The sequence below is a fragment of the Carassius auratus genome, unplaced genomic scaffold, assembly GCF_003368295.1.
Source record: "Carassius auratus strain Wakin unplaced genomic scaffold, ASM336829v1 scaf_tig00019316, whole genome shotgun sequence".
In the NCBI taxonomy this organism is placed as follows: domain Eukaryota; kingdom Metazoa; phylum Chordata; class Actinopteri; order Cypriniformes; family Cyprinidae; genus Carassius; species Carassius auratus.
The window spans coordinates 307633-329371 of record NW_020524947.1 but is presented as its reverse complement, the minus strand read 5'-3'; the positions used below and the strand labels follow the sequence as shown (position 1 = coordinate 329371).

Genomic DNA, 21739 nt, shown 5'->3' with positions numbered 1-21739 from the left:
TACTGCTAGACATGGAATAGTCTTAGGCTACAGTCTACAGTGTGTGTGTGTGTGTGTGTGTGTGTGTATATAAGGATTAAAAGCTAAATGTTTTCATGTTGGTTCATTCTTGGTTTAAAAAAATAAATAAAAAAATCTTCAGGATCCATATGCAGAGCGAAATCAGAATGGTCCAGCATTTAGAAATAATTCGTATTAACTCTGTTATTATTCTTGATTTTTCAAACTGATAACACTTTGCATTTTTTAATTATGTCTTTACTGTGGGACCAAAAATTTTGCAGTTCAGCTTTTTGATCGTGCTGGTGCCTTGTGAATTTGCCTACAAAAAACGACCCGTTTGGACTACAGCCCTCTAGTTCCTGCAGTAATGACGTCACTAGAACAGTTTTTTGACTAACCTCCGCCCATATGAATTCACAAAAAGGGGGGCTTGGCCTTGTTGCGCTCCGACGGAGAAGAAGGAAGAGCTGCTGTTTGTGTTTGCCGTGTCGTTGAAACGCTGTTTTCATCTCGGAGTCCAATCAGGGCCGGCAATGACCAATTTGCTGCCCTGGCAAGATTTTACCTGGCGCCCCATGCATCAAAGCCCATTTCACCCTGTCATTGTGTTCATGATTTAGCATATATATATATATATATATATATATATATATATATATATATATATATATATATATTAGTGATCGACCGATGTATCGGTTTACCGATATTTTTCCCAATATTTAAGCATTTTTCCATAATCGGGTATTGGTTTTGTAATATCGGATTCGCCGATTTACGGCGCCATCTTGTGGCCGTTTTGAGATTTCCGCCATTGCAGCCCGGGCGTCTGAGGTGATCAGTCAACAACAACTCAGTGCACAGGTAAAGTATATGTTCTACTTGGTTTGCTTTAATTAATCAACTTTATTTAACATAACAGACATGCACAAATGAGACCTGAGACATAAATTCCTGATATAGTTAATTTATGCAGCTTGTTTCTAAACAATTGAGACGAACTCATCGAGTTACGTAGTGTTCGTCATGTCCTGCTCCAATAAAGACGTATCTTTAAATGAATTAAATAAAACAGACATGAATGAGTGCATGTTGAAAATAAAAAAAATGTTTTTTTTATTCTTTTATTATGTGTTTTATGTTCTGTCGCTGTTATTCTGTTGTACTGCGGAGCTTCTGTCACGAAAACAAATTCCTCGTACGCTATGTGTAAACATACCTGGCAATAAAGCTCATTCTGATTCTGATTCTGAAAAGCGTTGAATTTAATTCTCTATCTGTTGTATTTGCTCACCATTAGTCTAGAAGAGAACGTTTGTTCTTGCTTAGCAACTGACGGATGATCTGGAGGCTTAAGCACGGCCACTGAATGAAACTTTTGACAAGATTATCTTGTTTAAACACCCTAGATTATATTTTAATTTACTACATAACAAATATTTCGCTAATACACATATAAATATAGCCTACCGCTTTGTGGAAATTAATTATTTATTATCTCCATGCGCGATCGCGGTTGATTAAGTTATAATCAAACAGCACTTTGTCAGTTGGCATTTCACGATTAAACATTAGATTAAATTTAGATCATAAAATGCCAACTGACAAGTGCTGTTTAACTTTATATAGTCTCGGGAAAAAAAGTTCGTTCATATTGCTCAGCACCTGGGTTGATGATCAGGAAGCCTCAAGCAATGCCACTGAATGAAACTTTTGACAAGATTATCTTGTTTAAACACACTAGATTATATTATCATTTACTACATAACAATTATTTCGCTAATACACATATACATATACCATATAACCATATACATATAAATTAATTATTTATTATCTCCATGCGCGATCGCGGTTGATTAAATTATAGTCAACCCAGACAGCACACATACGTTGTGCCAATGTCGAGCCGACCTACAAAATTCCATCGGGACGATATCGCTCAGGGAGCGTTTGCTAATACCCAGCCGGCATTTCAACGTTGATTCAACGTTGAAACAACGTCAGGTACCATGGTTGAATCAACGTTGAAAAACCTTTCGATTTTGCAAATTGGATCAACGTTGAAATCACGACGTTGATTCACCGTTGAAATCGTGACGTTGATGTACGGTTGAAATCACAACGCTGATTCACTGTTGAACTCCCGACGTTGAATCAACGTTGAAAAACCTTTCGATTTTGCAAATTGGATCAACGTTGAAATCACGACGTGGATTCACCGTTGAAATCGCGACGCTGTTTCACCGTCTTACCTGCATTATGGGTGAATTAGGGTCGTGCTGCAGCCCTGGGATGAAAGCTGAATGAGGTGTTGATTTTGAAAAGTTAATCAGCGTTGATAACACGACGTTGTTTCCCCGTCGTACCTTGCACCGTGTGTAAATACACCTAGATCCTAGTTGGCATTTAGATCAACAATGTACATGCAAGGCTAAAAATCAAATGACTGGCAGCAATGGCTTTACAAACAACTTCAATAAACTACCACATGCTCAAAATTGTCAAACAGCAGTTAAATTTTGGAAACAGATGAAAATAATCCCACACTTTATTATGCAGAGTATGCATGGAGGTAATGCTAAAAACAGGTAGTAGAACAATCCAAATACAATAATATTTAAAGGTTTTTGTGAAATAATTTGGCACATAAATGCATATTTTTTGCAGCACTTACAAGACAAACCCTTGTACCTTTATGACTGAAACCAGTGGATCTTTTATTTTGGTGGAAACCTACAGTTTCTGTCAAAAACATGTTTTAGTAATTTGTCTCATTACAAGAGTTGTGCACATTTGTGCCGTGAAAATGTGTTGCACAGTACGAGCAGGGAACCTTCCACCAGTTGATTTCTAATGGGAACCCCCCCGGACTGTGTCTTCTTTACCGTGGGGAATGCAGAATGAGATTTCTATCGCAGGGCACTCTAAAATGTTAGAACCAGCAGCCTTAGTGTATACAGTGTGGTTGTGCTTCGGGTGATCCTTGAAAGTGTCCCAGCGCTAGGTCCATTCTGACGCCGTCCCCTCCACTCTCTCCCACTTGTGCACTTTCTGTACCGTCCTGTATAAAAATTTACATTTAATCATTTAACAGACGATTTTATCCAAAGCGACTTACAAATAAGAACAACAGAAGCAGTCAGGTGTACAAGCGAACAACAACAGTATACAAGTGCCATGACAAGTCTCAGTTAGTCTAGTACAGAACGCATAGCCAGGTTTTTTTTTTTATATATATATATATAAAAAAGACAAGAAAAGAAGGAAAAGTGCTAGCATTAGTTGGTTAAGTTCTGGTGAAAAAGATGAGTCTTAAGATGTTTCTTGAAAATGAGTAAACGCTCAGTTCGGATTGAGATTGGGAGGTCATTCCACCAGCTGGGCACAGTCCAGGAAAAGGTCCTTGAGAGTGATTTTGGATGGCACCACAAGGCGTCGTTCACTTGCAGAGTGCAAACTTCTGGAGGGCACATAAGATTTAACCAGTGAGTTTAGGTATGTTCACAATGTTTGACAATAACTTTGATATTGTGAAATATATTTAACTGAAAACTGAATGCAAAATAAATCACACAATATTTTCACTTTACAGTTCAGTAACAGTGAGGTTGGAAACAAAGTGGACAACACTATTCATTAAACACTTATTTAATGTATTCAGATGAAAATGTACAATATTAACAAATTATTCACAAGCAGTGTTTTCAGAGCCCCCAGTTACACCGTTTTAATCAGAACACTAGTAATACAGTGTAGTAAAACAAGTCAAATCAAATTCAGTACATTTTTATTAAACTAAGCACAACCAAAACCTATCACAAAAGGTCAAAGCATCTCTAGCAGAAGTGACAGTGCAATGTAGCAGAAGAACAATTTCTTACCAATGTTTCAAGAACAAGCTGGATCCTCGATGACTCTACAAGGGGAAAGAAGAAATGTTTTACTGAAAAGTTCTTAAAAAGCAGGATTTCATATTATACCATTTCTTTAAACCACTGGTTCTCAAACTTTTTATACCAAGTACCACTTCAGAAAATATTTGTTATTAAATATTAAGTTGCACCATAATGACCAACATTACATTTCAGCAGCGTAGTAGGCCAAACTATTCAGCTACAGCTCTACAGTTAAAAAATGAGGCAGTTTTATTCTAATAAGAATATTAATTGTTGTCAGACACTTTACCATGGTAAATACAGTTTGAACATTAACACTACAACTGTGCTTACATACACAGGTAAATGAAAAAAAAAAGTTTAAATTAAAATGTAATTTTAAATGTAATTATGTAACAAAAGTTACAAAACTGTACTGTACTTTAACTGTAACATACTTAAATGTGCAAAAAAAAAAAACTTACTCAAAGATTAAGTTAAAATATATTAACATTAATTAGTTTAATTTAGTGATTCACCTGCATAACAACTAGAGGGGGCCTGACACTTTGAGAACCATGGCTTTAAACAATCCTTTTTTTTTTTTCATTTTCATTAATTCATTAAAATTATATTATTTAAATACCGACATTTGCACTTATATGTTGCAGAAAACACTTTGAAACTAATATAAGAATACAAACATATATAACACACCTAATGCATGGGATTCATATCAGGAAAATATGGGAAAATCTCTAAAAGACAGACATTAACACATAACTCACCAGCAACACATTAGGTGAGCATCTAACTTGATCAGCTGTGATAAAGCAATGCAAAAATAGACACACGGGTATTTATTTATCTGCAGGTTACATGTCCTTTAAACTACCCATTTGTAAACTCTGGTAATACTTTACTATTTTCAAAAGATAATAAAGATAAAGTTAGCGATTTTCTTACCTCATTTTGACAGGATGTTTTCAGGACCTCGCAGAACACCTGACCCTTCTTGTGTTCACAGTTTTTGTTCTCCATTGACATGTCACGACTCAAATTCGCTCGAAATAAATAAAAAATATACAGGCAAATATGAAATAATTCGGGACCGACCGAGCAGTCAGTTATAACGAGCAGCAGCTCACAGTTAGCCGCCTCACTCACAGAAAGACGACAATAACGGTCATATTTTTAAATGTAGAAAAGCGCGAACCGATTCGTTATCCAGTTTCCTGAATGACAGCCAGATTAACCAATCATGATAGAAGTAATAAAATAAAACTACCAATGGGAGTTGTTTCAGTGTGATAAAGCAGCGAAATGTATAGTTTTATTGTTGTTAATGATGATAATATTTAACATTTTAGAATAGGTATCATGACTAAAATATTTTTAAATGCTATTAAAATAATAATTAATTTAAATAATTTAATATAAATAATTTAAAAGCTTGTTAACCTTTTTCTACCATTTAGCATTAAACATTTTTAACGTTGTTTCATTAAAACAACTGACCTTATTTCAACCATATTTCAACGTTGAAAGTTGGTCATGTGCTGGATGTTTTTCAACCATTCAGCTTTAAACGTTGAATCAACGTTGTTTCAACGTTGAAACCACAACTGACCTTATTTCAACCATATTTCAACATTGAAAGTTGGTCATGTGCTGGATGTTTTTCAACCATTCAGCTTTAAACGTTGAATCAACGTTGTTTCAACGTTGAAACCACAACTGACCTTATTTCAACCATATTTCAACGTTGAAGGTCGGTCGTGTGCCGGCTGGGTAGGCAAGATGTCTCGGCGACGTCGGCCTCTGATCGGAAATGCTCTCCGGCCGATGCTGGGACGATACATCCCGGCCGCTCTGCAAGAACTTTTTAAAAAGTTACATAAACACAAAATAAAACCAGGTTAACAATAATTAAGGGTAACACTTTAGAATAAGGTTCCATTAGTTAATGTTAGTTAACTACTTTCGTTAACATGAACTAAGCAAGAACAATCCTTCTACAGCATTTATAAGTCTTAGTTCATGTTAATTTCAACATTTACTAATGCATTATTTAAATCAAAAGTTGTGCTTGTTAACATTAGTTAATGCACTGTGAATTACCATGAACTAACAATGAATAACTGTATTTTCATTAACTAACATTAACGAAGATGAATAAATACAGTAATAAATGTATTATTCATTGTTTGTTCATGTTAATTAATACATTAACTAACATTAACTAATGGAACCTTATTCTAAAGTGTTTCCTAATTAAGCAATTAAAATGTTTTAAATTGCATGATAAAAGTTCAAAAATATTTTCTGATAAAATCTTACTAAACAAGTCTAGTTTTGTATTCAGTTAACATTAACATTATCTTTCAACATTTTTAAAGTGATGCTTACAAATAAAAGGGGGCATGTAGGTCCACATAACTCAGAGAGTAAATATTGTTCATTTACAGATATAAGAGACGTTACAATAAAGCAGTTTGAAAATCATCAAATTTACCCTTATAGGCAAAATAAGGATAATAATTGTTTTGTGTGTCCAATGTTTTGTGTGTTCATGTACAGTTGTCGTCTGTAGTCTTTGTGAGCGTTGGTGTCATCTGAAGTCTTCACAAGTGAGTTTGGATTCAGTCTGGAGCTGCTGTAATCTCTAGAAACCTTGGGATGGCGATCCTGAGATAGAAACAGGAAATAAAAAGGAGAAAGTTTAGAATAGCTGCTGCTGTTCATATTATTTCAGACAAAATATTATTTATTTAATCACATATAACTGGAGTGCATGGTTATTAGATGTGTTGTGTGAATACTAAACTATGTATTTTAATTTAATTTAAACAACAACAAAAAAAAGTGTGTCCGAGCCCCAAATATTATTTGGAAGGCTATTTTCAAAGTAAAATACCAAAAGGTTTTGCTTCCTTTAGTGGACTTTGATAAATTCTTGGTATTAGAATTTAGTGACCTCACTACAGGCCATGCACCATAGATGCTGCTGCCTCAATTTGAGCTTATTTTGCTATATATATATATCTGATTTAATCACAAGTAGGTTTAATAAACGCACATCCACTTCCAATTCACCAATCAATAAACAAAAATCGACACACTGCCACTAATGCTCTCAAAAATCAGTTTATTGATGAAGTGTTTCACGTGATCCCTGTAAATGTATTATTTGTGGAACAGGCATCTCTTTAGAATGGAATATACATTTCAGTAGGTGGAACATTATATTTGTAATTTATAATTTATACTACCGTTAAAAAGTTTGGGGTCAGTACAATTTTTTTTTTTTACATCTTGGAGAAAAATTTCTGCTCACCAAGGCTGCCTTTATTTGATCAAAAGCAAGTAAAACAACTGTAATATTGTGAAATATTACAATTTAACACAACAGTTTCTACGTGAATATATTGTGAAATGTAATTTATTTCTGTGATCTAAGCTCATTTTTATTACTCCAGTCTACAGTGTCACATGATCCTTCAGAAATCTTTCTGATTTGCTGCTCAATAAACATTTTCAATTATTATCACTGTCTTATCAATTATCAAAAGTTAAAACAGACATTTCTGTTTCAAACACTGTACTGTTTTAAAACTTTATTCATCAAAGAATCCTGAAAAAATGAAGGAACACAGCGGTTTTCAACACTGATAATAGTCAGAAATGTTTCTTCAGAAGCAAATCAGAATATAAGAATGATTTCTGAAGATCACGTGACACTGAAGACTGGAGTAATGATGGCTGAAAATCCAGCTTTACCATCACAGGAATAAATGACTTCTCTAAATATATTCAAATAGAAAACTTATTTTAAATTGTAGTGAACTGTTTTCATTTCATATATTAAACTGTGGTTGCCATAAAAGACTTTCAAAAACACAAAAAAAACCATACCTTCCCAAACTTATGAAACAGTTGTGCATGTTCAAGTTTGTACTTACTAGTCCTGCAGTTTATAGCATCTTTGAGATGTTGTCTGACAGCAGCGGTGGGCCGTCAGGGTGAGCAGGGCTCTGCTGGCCCTATAAAAAAACAAAATTGTGTGAAAAATGCTTTTACAGACTATTTAGTTATCATTTACATTTGTGTAATGTTCACACATTGCTTGTGATTAGTTTAGTTGAGGTTGACCTGGAATATCCTACATTACAAAAAGTCTATGGCCAGCACTACAGATTGTGTTACCCTTTTGATGAAAGAAGTCACATCTGATTTGTTACAAGCATTAGTGACAGAATCATCAGCCAATCAAATTTTGACATTCAATGACAGCACACCCTCTATAAATCGGTATCGGCCAGTGTGGTCCAAACTAGCTATCAGTATTGGAAAAATCCACTATCGGTTGATCTCTAGTTGATAATAATGTAGTTGATAATACAAGACCAAATCAATACCGGTGGCTACTAGTGATACATTGAGGTCTAATGAAGCGAAATGATCGGTATTTAGGAGAAAATGAACACTACTTACAACAGTATTACCTTTAATCCATAGCCTGGGCAACCAGCTGTCAGCACGTTCACAACTGTCTGTAGAAACTCTCTATAGAACGTGACTTCTCTGTCGCATGACAACAGATGCACGGGCGAGATACTGGAGCTGATGACGCTGTTTGCCAGCGCAGCATCGTGATGTCTATCAGCTATCGGCGATGGACGATGGCATCGTCAATCAGGCCAACCCTAACCAGGATGACATAATTAAACAATTGTACACAACTGTTGTACACAGTTTTTATAATTTATTAGCTAAACAAATGCACAGCTTCCACCAATAAAAAAAAAGTTAAAGCAAGAGTACAGCGCCAACTGCTGTTACCCGGATGAGCCTGTGTTATTACATTTTACAGGTTTTTATCCTGGGATAACATGCATCGGAATGTCGCAACTGACCAATCAGAATCAAGTACCCACAGAGCCATGTAATAAAAGTAATTAGCTAATGGTAAACTAATCATTTACAAAACATGACTATGTGTTCATAAATGATTAATAAGTGATGTTAATATTTTTATCTATGTTCTGTAGATTAAGTTATAAATAACTTACAAAGCTTTCTGCACCCACAATCTAAAGTGTAAACTACTCATCAGTTGTAAATGTAAACTTTCCGGTTACAGGTTGGTTGATTTTGTGTGTGTTGGTGTGTGTGTGTGTGTGTGTGTGTGTGTATATATATATATATGTGTGTTTATGTATGTATATATATATATACACGCACACACAACTGGAAACCACAAAGTTTGTAAAACATTTACAACTGATGAGTAGTTTACACCTTAGATTGGGGGGTGCAGAAAGCTTTGTAAATGATTTATAATGTTCAGTGAGATAATAGTACAATGTTGACATTTCAATGATTTATAAGTGATTCATAATATATTAACTACTAACTATTAACCATTAAGGATCTGTTTGATTTTTTTCATGATGTTATTTTTTTTAAGATTGCTTATGAAAGATGTGTAAATCATAGCATATTACTTAATCATTAGTGAATGTATATTCATGTCACTTGTAAATTATTTATAACTTAATCTACAGAACATAGATAAAAATATTAACATTTATTTTATTTCTATTTTCTATTTTTATTTTATTTTATTTTTATTTTATTTATTTCTATGAACACAGTCATGTTTTGTAAATAATTAGTTAATCATAATCTAATTACTTGTAAATGACTTTTAAAATGAATTTACAAAAAGTACACAAATTATTAGTATATCACTTATTAGGCGCTTATGAATGTTTTGTAAATGATTAGTTCATCATTAACTACTCACTTAAAAGTGACTTACAACTGAACTTTATTATAAATTGTTACCAAAAAGTCACCCACACCTTGGAAGACCTGAGGGAAAGTAAATTAACAGCAAATTTTCATTTTGGGGTGAACTATCCCTTTAACCCACACTAATCTAGCCTACTGCTGAAGTTGTTGATCAGCCCCGTCATTGTTGTTGAGAGCCTGTGTGGGGCATAATATGTGCATTAAGGGGCGGTCACACTGCACTTTTCGTTCCACTGACTTCCATTCATACACATGCGAATGCGTCAGACCGGAAACCCAGGCTCATGCGAAAATTTTCGCATTTCGCTGCGTTCGAAAGTTCAAGTTTGGTGAACTTTGACCTGCGAATTCGCATCACGTGAAGTCGTGGGACCAGTAGATGATCAATACGTCACTGCGTGAGCTCTCTGTACAGAAATTAAAAAATGAAGTGCTAATTTTAGCCGTAGTGCAGCATCCTATTTTATATAATACATATTTAAAAGATAATTTAAAAAGAAGCTGTATGGTTCGCAGTGTCAATGGAAACAGGAACAGATGGCACATTTGAATGAGGACACGTTCTATATTTTTTTATTGTTTAGTGTGTATATTTATAGAGAGAGAGAGAGACAGAGTGCAATATAATAAGACGCTTTCGACACCATCGCCAAAGACACAGTAAAAGCACAGATTAACCCATGTTGTGATGAGGGGAAACCGTTATATCTTGCTCCCGCCCATATTCGCAGTGGCGTCCAAAATAATTTTGCACGTTCAAAGGCTAGTGTGACCGCACCTTTACACATATGGCTGCGTTAGCTGTAACAGAGATGTGTAAGATGTGTACAAGTATCTAACAGTTGTTTACTGAAGGCCCTGACTGAAACCCCACGGTACTCACTGTCTGACAGCAGGTTCACTCAGACTCTGATCGTCATCACTGAAGAGTCCAGGAACAAAACAAGCAATCTGACACAGAGTCAACAATATTTACTCTGCAGTTCCAGGTTCATTAGAAGGAAACAAGCTAGAGTAGAGGTGAAATGGAGATAAAAGACAGAATAATATATAACAATTATAATAATATGTAATATACATATTCTACTACTAAAAATATAATCTTAAAATAACACAATCTATATTTTTAGTTTTAGCTTGAGTGTGACTTACGTCATGATGTCAGGGACTTCTTAAAATTGGTGAAATGTATTCTGAAAAAGGCATATTCATGTATTTCATGAGCTTCTTCAGTTCACCTGTATTTCTAAGTCAGTATCTCCCTTCATAAATGTTGAAATCTTGGAGCTTCACTTCTGTTCTGTAGAGTTTCTTTCTGTCCTCCTGTAATCACAGAACCATTTGTATTAATATCTGTTTATCATGAAATATCGAAACTAATGTGAACTTGATTTCAGCCGATTACACTCTCACTGTAAGTGACGTCATCGATTCAGTAAATCAGCCTTTTCCAATAACATACTGACAAATCACCAGCAAAACATTCACAGAGCCATCAAAATATCTCATACACACACGAAGATTTGATTAAAAGCCCAGAGTTTCATCAACAAGAGCTCAATCTATAGAGTTAGCCTACCTGAAAACTGCTAAAATGCTAACGGACTTTTCCGAAGAAAATAAACCGTTTCTATAAAATAAATTTAATTGAAACATGTCAATAACAAGCAAGAAACGTGTCAGGAACATTTGTATGTAATATTTGTGTGATTTTAGCGACTAAACTTACCTAAAACAGTGTAAACCGCAGCGAGAGAAGGAGATTACTGTTTGCCAGTAACGGTTTTTGTGTTGACGCCCCGTTTCCATGGCAACTCTGCTCCCCGCTCGCGCAGGACTCAACGCGCACACAGCATTTACACAAACAAACATCTAGAGTTAAAACATTACATTTATAATGTACAGTCTCGTTCAATAATCATTCAATAATTAATTTAAAAATCATTTTGTTTTAATCAAATCGAAGATTTGATTAAAAGCCCAGAGTTTCATCAACAAGAGCTCAATCTATAGAGTTAGCCTACCTGAAAACTGCTAAAATGATAACGGACTTTTCCAAAGACACTAAACCGTTTCTATAAAATAAATTTAATTGAAACATGTCAATAACAAGTAAGAAACGTGTCAGGAACATTTGTATGTAATATTTGTGTGATTTTAGACACTAAACTTACCTAAAACAGTGTAAACCGCAGCGAGAGACGGAGATTACTGTTTGCCAGTAACGGTTTTTGTGTTGATGCCCCGTTTCCATGGCAACTATGCTCCCCGCTCGCGCAGGACTCACCGCACACACAGCATTCACACAAACAAACATCTAGAGTTAAAGCATTACATTTATAATGTACAGTCTCATTCAATAATACATTTAAAAATCATTTTGTAGTTCAGAAGCAACAGCAACAATAGCTCACCATATTATTTCACCGGATTATTTCTGGAAGCCTGTAAAAGAGTGAAAAATACGGTGAAAAAGCAGTCAGGACTTCTCTTTAATAATCCGCTTTTACATTTTCCCTCCGAGAAACTTCTGAAAACGCATTAAGGCGTTAACATTAATGTTAAAAAATCGCTGAAAATGAGCCAGACTCTTTAGCTGCCCATAGACTGTATAAACGCAGTACCTTTTCAGTGTCACAGAATTAACAAAGTAGTATTTTTTGTCTAATTGAGCTGAAGTGAAATCGTAACGTTACCTCAGAGCCACAGATGTCGCTGGGATTATCCTCTTCTCTCTCTCTGGGTGGCTAAAAGAGACGAATACTGGGCACGCGCACACAGATAAGCGCGGCATCGGCCCGCGGTCGTGAACCAACTCAGGGCCGACGACTGATGAGCTGGAGAACAGAGCACTGACCAAATGATATCGGCCTCCGCCAGGCCGATGTTTTATAGATGTTTTAGGTATAGAGGCCGACGTTTCGACATTGGGCCGACGTCGGCCAGACGTACATGTGCTGTCTGGGAAACAGCACTTTGTCAGTTGGCATTTCATGATCTAACGTTAGATTGAATCTAGATCATAAAAAGCCAACTGACAAGTGCTGTTTAATTTTATATAGTCTCGGGATAAAAGTTCGTTCATATTGCTCAGCACCTGACTGGGTTGATGATCAGGAAGCCTCATGCACGGCCACTGCATGAAATTTTTGAAGGAAGCAGGCTTACAGGGCAGAATGCTGAAAGACTCTGTTTTCTACACTAAAACCTAGTTCTGCTTAACTGGGAGTATTAAGTTACACTACTAAATAGCTATGCACTCCTAAATAGCCCTCCCGCCCCCACCAATATGTTAGAATCATTTTTGTGCTTTATTTTTTTACCCGTTTTTATTTTTTTACCTCATCAAAGCTTTTATTTTAAAACAAAGACACTTACACTTGCACAGTGCACTTAATTTTTTTGGACTCAGACCCCTCTATTTATTTGTGTATAAATATAAAGTTTTTTTTGTATGCAAGGAAGGAGTGATTGTTATAAATAAAATGTTTTTTTTTTCAGCTCATTTGTGTTGTAATAATTGTCAGAAACAGAAGTATAACAGTAAATAAATATCGGTTCTGCATATCGGTTATCGGGTACATAAACATGCAAATAATCGGTATCGGTATCGGTTATAAAAAATCAATATCGGTCGATCACTAATATATATATATATATACATACATACATACACACACACACACACATTACAGCAGAACTGTTTCCAACACTCATAATAAATCATCATATTAGAATGATTTCTAAAGGATCATGTGATAGACTGGATGTCACATGTGACACTGAAGAATGGAGTAATGATGCTGAAAATTCAGCTTTGCATCACATAAATAAATGATAATTTAAAGTCTAATAAATTGAAAACAAATTATTTTAAATTGTAATAATATATCACAATATTACATTTTTTCTGTATTTTTGATCAAATTTTTGAGTTTCCAAACTTTTGGCCTGTACTGTATCCCCCCCAAAACTGCACAACTGTAGAGTAAAACATTAATAAAAAAGTGATAATAAAAAATGCGTCTTAAAACTGACATGATTGTACAAAATCACAGTCTGGGCACTCAGAACTCAGAACAACTGCTAACAATAAGTTTAAGGTAAAAATAACTGCCATGAAATTATAGTATCTTACTCCTATGCAATAAATTGTTCTTTACCTCTGTCTTTATCCTCTTCTCTTCTTTTTGGCTCTGTATCTATCGCAGACTATGCTCATTTATAATGTGTCATGTAAATTCGGCCTTCCGTCACAATCAGGAAACTTTCACCCTGTGTAGAACTGGCGCGAGCTGCCAGGCCCGTTTCTACGAGCTGTGTGTTAACAAAAAGCAGTGCTGTCTATATTGGATGCGGCGTCGGGCACGCTACACAACAAATTACCAACAACTGATCGTGCGTGCGCTCTGTTTCTGACGCACTTCAAGCACTCGATGGGCAGGGGAAGATTGAAGAGCCGGCCTTTTTTTTTTTTTTTCTTTATTTGGTAGTATTTCGAATTAATGGTTTTTAAAAAGTAGCCTATTGTAAAAAAATATGTAAAAAATAAAATAAAAAATTCACTCGTTCACTCATTCTGGCGCCCCTATGGATGAGTGGCGCCCTTAGCATTTGCCTATACCGCCTATGCCGCGGGCCGGCCCTGAGTCCAATCATCTTTGTTTGGGCTTACCAGGGATGCTGTACTTGGAGATTAATGTTTAACTCGGTTCCCGAAAATTACAATCCACATGTAAAACTATGTGCAGCAAATTTTGCTGAGGACAGCTTGCTGAGGACAACTTTCTCAATCTCAATCAGTTTAATGCCGGATTCACACAAAGATTATTCTTGAAAGATGGAGCAGTTCCCTCTTTGTCTGGAGAAGGTGTTGTTTATGGACCACAACCGGTAAGTGTATTTTATTATTTAAGTTGGTGCGTTTAACAGTTTCTGTAACTTATTACACAAAGGGCAACGCTGTTTAGCTTTGTTAACTAGATGTTAGGGCTGTGCAAAAAAACCAATGCGATTTTCATGTGCATCTCGTTAGTAAAAACGCTCCTGTGACTATAAATACATCTCCTGCACACTTGCTTCTCAAAACTACTCCAAAACTAGTCCAATCGCGTTTGCAGGAGGTCAGCCTGCTCTAAGCTGGTGTCGAATCACAACACAGGAACCGCTGGCCCAATCAGAACACGTTAAGTATTTCTTAAGGAGGGACTTTATAGAACAAGGAAGACATCAGCCCGTTTTTATGACAGTGAAAACAGAGGTATACAGATAGGTGAATTGTGTGAAAAATACTGTTTTTTACACGTGAAACATAAACGCATGTTATATTGCACACTGTAAACGCAATCAAAGCTTGAAAAAAAGCGCGTACAATGGGACCTTTAATTATGACTTTACTGTGTGACCAAAAATATAGTAGTTCAGCTGTTTGATCGTGCTGGTGCCTCGTGCACATATTCATTGGAAACAGCAGCCATTCACTGACCACACACCAATGTGTCCCTGAGCGAGACACTTAACCCCTAGCTACTCAGAGGGATGCGACCTCTGACATATATTGCAATTGTAAGTCGCTTTGGATAAAACCATCAGCTAAATGAATAAATGTAAATGTCTTCTTCCGTTTCTTCCTCCGCAAGTCTATGGCAGCTCATAGAACCGATTGCAGGAATGTTGTGAGATTTGGCACACTGGTAGAGGTCCCAACATTAACCATAGCAAATTTGAAGTCTCTAACTCCCAACTCTAGTGCCACCACTTGTCCAAAGTTTCAATGTTTCTATGCTAATAACTTTTGAACCGTAAGCCAGAAAATAAAATTACTTTTTTCCTCTGGATCCTTGTCTCAACCCCACAATTCAAAAATCACAAGGTTTAGTTTTTTCGCTATTTTCAATTTTTCAAAAAAGATTCATTGGCTCATGCCAAGTCGAATGAACTCGGAATGGGCTTAGTTTTTTTTTGCTATTTTCAATTTTATGAAAAATCAACTTTTTCAAACTTGTCCTAGACCAGGGGAGCCCAACCTTTTTTGAACAAAGATCTACTTTTAGATTTATCAGTGTGCCGAGATCTACCACTCCAAACAGAAAGCCAGTCGCTACTCACAGTGCATCTGCAGATTTTAATATACTCAAAACAAACAGAAAAGTATCTCTAATCCATATATAATAAATCTGTTGTGAATCAGAAGGCAGAGACAGATCCATTTGCAGCAATGTATTAAACAGAAACTCTAGGCAAAGGTAAATATCTGCATAGATAGACAGTTTCAGGGATCAAACAGAGGCGAGTCGAGAACCAGGCTTGGGTCAGTAAGCAGGCAGCAGAACAATCAGAATCCAGAAACAGGCTAGGGTAAATTGGTAGTCTGCAGACAGAGAAAGTTAGAGATAGCAAGGGTCAGAGACACGGGCAGGCAACGATAACCAGAAACGTTCAGACATGTATAAAAACAAAAACATATAATAAAGTTATTTCTCTACCTTAGTGGAACCTCTGGCACTGGGAGGAGGCAGCTAGTTTCTCGTAGTCAGGGCAGTAAGAGCTGGTTGCAAGCCTTAAGCAGGCCAGAAGGTGGTCATCAGTCATTGTAGATCTGTACTTTGACTTGATGATTTTCATGTGAGAGAAAGCACACTCACACAAGTAGGTTGACCCGAAAAGTGCTGTCAAGTTGAAAGCACATTTTCTGAGGTTGTGATACTTTTGTTCAGTCAGTAAGTTCCAGAACTCTCCATTCATGTCAGATGTTGCCCTGGATTTGATCTCAATGTCATTTTGCAGTGTGAGAATCTCATTCTCAACAGCAGTGTTATCTAAGTGAAACAGTGATACAATTTTGGAGGCAATACAATCCACATCAATACTTGGACCAAATGGAAAACACAGATAGCTGGCAACAGGCTCAATGGATCCAAAATCTGTAAAGTGCCTCTCAAATTCTAACAAGATGCTCTGAACTTGCTCTTCAAAACGTGCACTTTCAAGCTGCACAAAGTCTTTGCCCTGACGCTGAAGTTCTGCCTGCATGTGAGGAAAGTTCCGTAGGTCATAACGTTGCAGCCTATTTGAAAGCAGTTGTAGCTTGCTTTAAAATGTGTTTACTGCACTGATCATGTTGATTACATGTTTGTCTTTACCCTGCAGCTCTAAATTAAAATCATTCAGCAGGTCAGTGAGATCTGTCAGGAACGCTAAATCCAATAGCCACTGGTAGTCCTCTAGCTGGGCATATTCTGCATGTTTCGATAGCTTCAGAAAATCTTTGATTTCTGGCAACAGCTCTGAGAAAAAATGTACGTCTACTCAGCCATCTAACATCTGTGTGCAGCAACAGGTCTGTGTGCTCTGCACCGGTATCCTCCAAATGAGCACGGAATAACCTTCTCTGTAGACTCCTGGCGCGAACGGAGCACACAATCTTCATTGCAACATCCATCACTACTTTCATGTTTAAAATCTTACCACATAATGCCTGCTGGTGGATTATACAGTGGTAATTAAGGAAGTCCGGTAAATATTCCCTCTGTTTGCACAATGCAATGAATCTGCTGGTACGCCCCACCATTGCTGGAGCACCGTCCGTTGTGATAGAGATGAGTTTGAAGAGGGGCAACTGGGTCTTGACAAATTCCATGAAAGCTTGGAAAATATCTTCGCCTCTTGTGTGTCCTTTCAATGGTAAAATGGTGAGCAGCTCTTCTTTTGCACCCATGTCTCCAAAAACCATTCTAATGAAAACACATAGTTGTGCCACATCAACAACATTAGTTGACTCGTCGAATTGGAGAGAAAAACATTCGCACTGTTCAACATCCTTCCTTAATTGCTCCTCGACATCCTCTGCCATTCCCTCACATCGCCGTGTAACAGTGCCACGGGATAATTGCACGTCCTTAATGGCACCTATGATGTCACTTTTATTCTTATAGTCACCAAAAAGTGCGTCTGAAGCCTCGACAAATGCTTCTTTCACAACTTCGCCGTCCTTGAAAGACTTCTTGTGTTTTGCAAGAACATGACTGACACGATAAGAGGCTATAGTTGCAGCCTTACCCTTGGTGTTTGGCCTGGTAAAAATGGACTGCTGTGCTGTTAACTGCCCCTTCAATTCCCGGACTTTTCGGGTGCGTAGAGCTGATTTAGCCAGAAAATCTGCGTCATAGCTTTTGTGCACGGTCTTGAAATGCCGCTCCAAATTGCCCTTCTTCGGTAAGGCCACGCTTGAATTGCAAATAAGACAGATGGACTTCGAATTTGAATAAACAAAAAAGTAATTCTCTTCCCAGTCAGAATGAAAATGATATGTTTTCTTTTTTTTGGCTTCTGCCATAGTTGTGTTTTATTTTGCTGACGTCGCGACTCGCAGCTCTCTCAACGTCTCCATAGTAACAGTGAGTAGTGGCGCGAATGAGGTGAACGTCGGGAGCTCACATATCTAAACACCCGACTATTTAAAAAAAAATGTATAGCCTATAGAAATTTAATAATTATGTAATAATGAAATTTTTAATAATTTTATTTAAAATAATAGTGTGTGTTCATGCAAGTTATAATGCTAGAGTGCTGGTTATAACATGACAATAAAGAAGAGATAAAAAGAGGGACCAGTTAAATCCTTTCATTTATTTATTTTTCTGAATATTTTTTTCTTTAATATGGGTTCTATTATATTATTGTTTTGAATGTTGATTCTATACATTAAAAATAAGTAATTTAAATTAACGTAGTGCACGGATAGTCCAACATTCGAACATTAATTCTGCTCAAATTATTCGATAAATAAAAATGATATTCGAATTTTCGCTATATTTTTACTTGCCATAAAAAAATAAAATAAAAAGTCCACTATAAAACCTAATTCGGTCACTTTCTGTGATTTTCCACGGCATATGTGAAGATGTATGCAAGCAAAACAATTATGAATAAGAACTGCGGTTTTCTACAGTATTTCAGATATTTTGTGTAGAATCACAGAAAGTGACAGAATTGAAGAACATTGTTGTGGCATCTCTCAAGCAACGAATAAACACTGCTAACTTGGAGAATGCAGTGAAAACTCCTCTTCTCGTGTCTGCCCTAGCACAAACATATCACGTTTCTCAATGAAAACATGAGAGAAGAAAACATTTTTTTTGTTGAACATCAAACATTATTTTCCTTGATGCGAGTGGAGCGGATGCAGTCGCCGACACAAACGATGAAGAGGATGCAATGCCCAATCGTCGGAAAAGGCTGAGACAGTTCTTCAGCGATGATTACAGAGAGTCCAGCTGAGACAAGTGGGAACAGTTCTTGCAGGAGCCATTTATTCCACCAGATGAGGATCCCATTCAGTGGTGAAACGAAAACAAGAAGCGCTTCACAAAACTTATTCACATAGCACACAGTTATTTGTGAGTCCCGACAACGTCTGTGCCGTCAGAGCGTGTTTTATCCGAGGCCTTATTGTTAACAGACTAAGGAGCCGACTTTCCCCCGATCATGTTTACATGCCTGTATATCTTAACAAGAACATAATGTAAAACAATAGAAAAAAAAAAAAAAAAAAGATTTGCTGACAGTTTCAAAGTTAAGTGTAAGCATTCTGTAGCCTTGCTGCAGGCTGCTTTAGGTTTTTTTTTTGTTCACTTTTTTTTTGTTCACTTTTTTTTTCTTTGCTTTTAATCTGTACTTTTGTTTGTTTGCACGCATTGTTAAAGGTTTCCAGCTACAAGACACGATGTGTAATGTTCAAGCTTATTGTGTGTAAGCTTGTTCAATAATGACGGAAACAATAAATGTTGCTGAAAAATAACGTCTGTCTCATTAAACTTAATTTAAATAAACGTTTTTTTGTGAGCTCAGATATTCGAATGTGATATTTGCGGAAAACGCCCATACTTAATTTGAATGGAAAGGTTATTTTCTTAATAACAAATCAAGCCATGTGTATTTGAAATAGTATGAGTAAGTTAGTATGCAATATCGAATTCAGCCCATAATTTCTTCGCTGTTATTTTTTCATAAATGGTCAAACTTTATGTATGTCAGTGAATTTTACAAATATTTAACAACCAATGAAAACCATTAAAACAGCTTGTGTTAAATCTTGACTTAACCTCACAGCTCAAAGCTCCTCGTAGCTCCGCCCCTCCTCCTCCGGCCAGCTGAACGTAATCAGTGATCTTGTAAGATTAAATAAAGAACTGTTTTTTTTTTTTTTTTTTATAAGTACAGCATTTTCTTTACTCAAGAAATACTATGTCTATACTATGTCCAGAAAAAGGGTAAACCAGAGTAGAATTTACTCTCGTGCGATCAACTGGAGAGCAGTCCGCGTTGGGCACCCTTGTCCTAGACGGTTTGTCCGATTTTCACAAAAATTGGCTCAGATCATTTTCAGACAATGCTAGCAAAAATTTTTGGAATTCAAGCTGATTCGTCCAACCGTTCTTGAATGACACGTGAACACATTTGACGAAAAGCACGCAAAAATGCACGTGAGTCTATATCTCGGCAACGGTTTGGCATATTGAGACAAAACTTGGTGTGTGTCCTAATAACCATGACCTGAGACTACCTGCAATGTTTTGTCGGAGCGCCACCTAGTGGTCAGGAGATATGAAAAATGCATATTTTTGAATGGTTTGGCCATAAATCACACATCTAGTCTCTTTAGATTCAAAGAGTCATGTCGAGTCGAATGATATCCAATTTTCCTGTGTCGGCAATTTTGAATTATGTTTTAAAATGCTGTATTCTTTGAACGCATTATCGTTTCATTACGAAAATAATTACAAAAATCTTCGGCTCTATGCCCTGAAGGTACTCAAAAAGTTGAAACCTTTGAATAAATTAGACTATTGAAATCAAAATGGTCTCCCTATATTCTTTGGGCCATACAGAGAACATCAATACCAATTATGCCAAAATTGGCCATACTTCCTGTCCGCCATTTTGATTTGTTGAAAACTTACTTTTTCAAACTCCTCCTAGACCGTTAGTCAGATTTTCACCAAATTTGACACGGATCATCTTCAGACCACACTGGCAAAAAGTTATGGATTTTTTGTCGATACACGGCACGGTTCTCATTTAGCGCATCATCGAATTTGCTGGAAGGATACCAAAATGCATTTGAGGCCGTTTCTCAGCAAAGCTTTGACATATTTGCACCAAACTTTGTATCTGTCATTGTCACCTCACACAGACCATGCCACATCAATTTTGTAACAGCGCCACCTATTGGTCAAGAGTAATAAACCAATCATTAACTAATAATTTTACACTTATAAAAATGCTAATAACCTTTTATTGCATTATCCTATTGCAATAAAACTGGTCTCAAAATATTCCCTGGCTTATGCCGACAACAACAATTCCCTGGCTTAACTCCTCATCAACAGTTGGTCTGATTTTCACCAAAGTTTAGTCAGATTATCTTCAGACAGTTTTGACAAAATTTATAGATTTTGTGTCGATAGACAAAACTGTTTTTCGCATACCACAGCCACGAATTTGAGGCATTATGCCAAAATGACACTTGAGGCTGTATCTCTGCAATGCTTTGGCATATCGATACCAAACTCTACACAAAATTGATTTGATAACAGCGATACCTATTGGTCAAACTTGATAAGCCAAGTAATCATGCTTTTAGAGATTGTATTTATGGTTTTTTAGCCATTTCAATTACAATAATCCTGAGAAAAACAAAATCCCGCACACTATCAACTTGCAAAACAAAAAAAATACTTTAATGGCAACGTTTCGATCGTTTGATCTTCATCAGGACTATATCAGTCTTTTAGTCTAAGCATCTATCTATGACCTACAGGTGTGTGACGCTGATTGATCAATTACAATAATCCTAAAATTGCAGTTATCGCTTATTAATGCATTTGGTATGATGCTCCATGCCATGCTTAGCTCCTCAATTTGCTGGTGGAGTGCTTGGCCGTGAAATTGCTGCTTGAAGCTATATTTGTTATTACTATTTGTACTTACAATGCACAAACCAGAAGCAATCATATATATGCAAGAGAGGGGTTGGCCTT

The 21739-nt window shown here is 36.4% G+C and overlaps 1 protein-coding gene and 1 long non-coding RNA gene across 3 annotated transcripts in view; one reads left to right on the top strand and one right to left on the bottom strand.

Annotated features, from left to right (window-relative positions):
- The window catches only part of LOC113076213 (zinc finger protein 271-like), a 197861-nt gene that overhangs the window by 3761 nt on the left and 172361 nt on the right, over nt 1–21739 (top strand). The gene's annotated exons all lie outside the window — the stretch shown is intronic.
- Nucleotides 6360–11779, bottom strand: LOC113076218 (uncharacterized). Of its 2 annotated transcripts, none has more exons than XR_003281139.1 (7): nt 11723–11779; nt 11428–11570; nt 10851–11021; nt 10582–10649; nt 8376–8587; nt 7844–7924; nt 6360–6569 (listed from the first exon to the last, which is right to left on the bottom strand). It is a non-coding gene; the product is annotated as an uncharacterized LOC113076218 (long non-coding RNA). The 2 variants fall into 2 exon arrangements; XR_003281140.1 differs by having other exon boundaries at nt 8387–8587.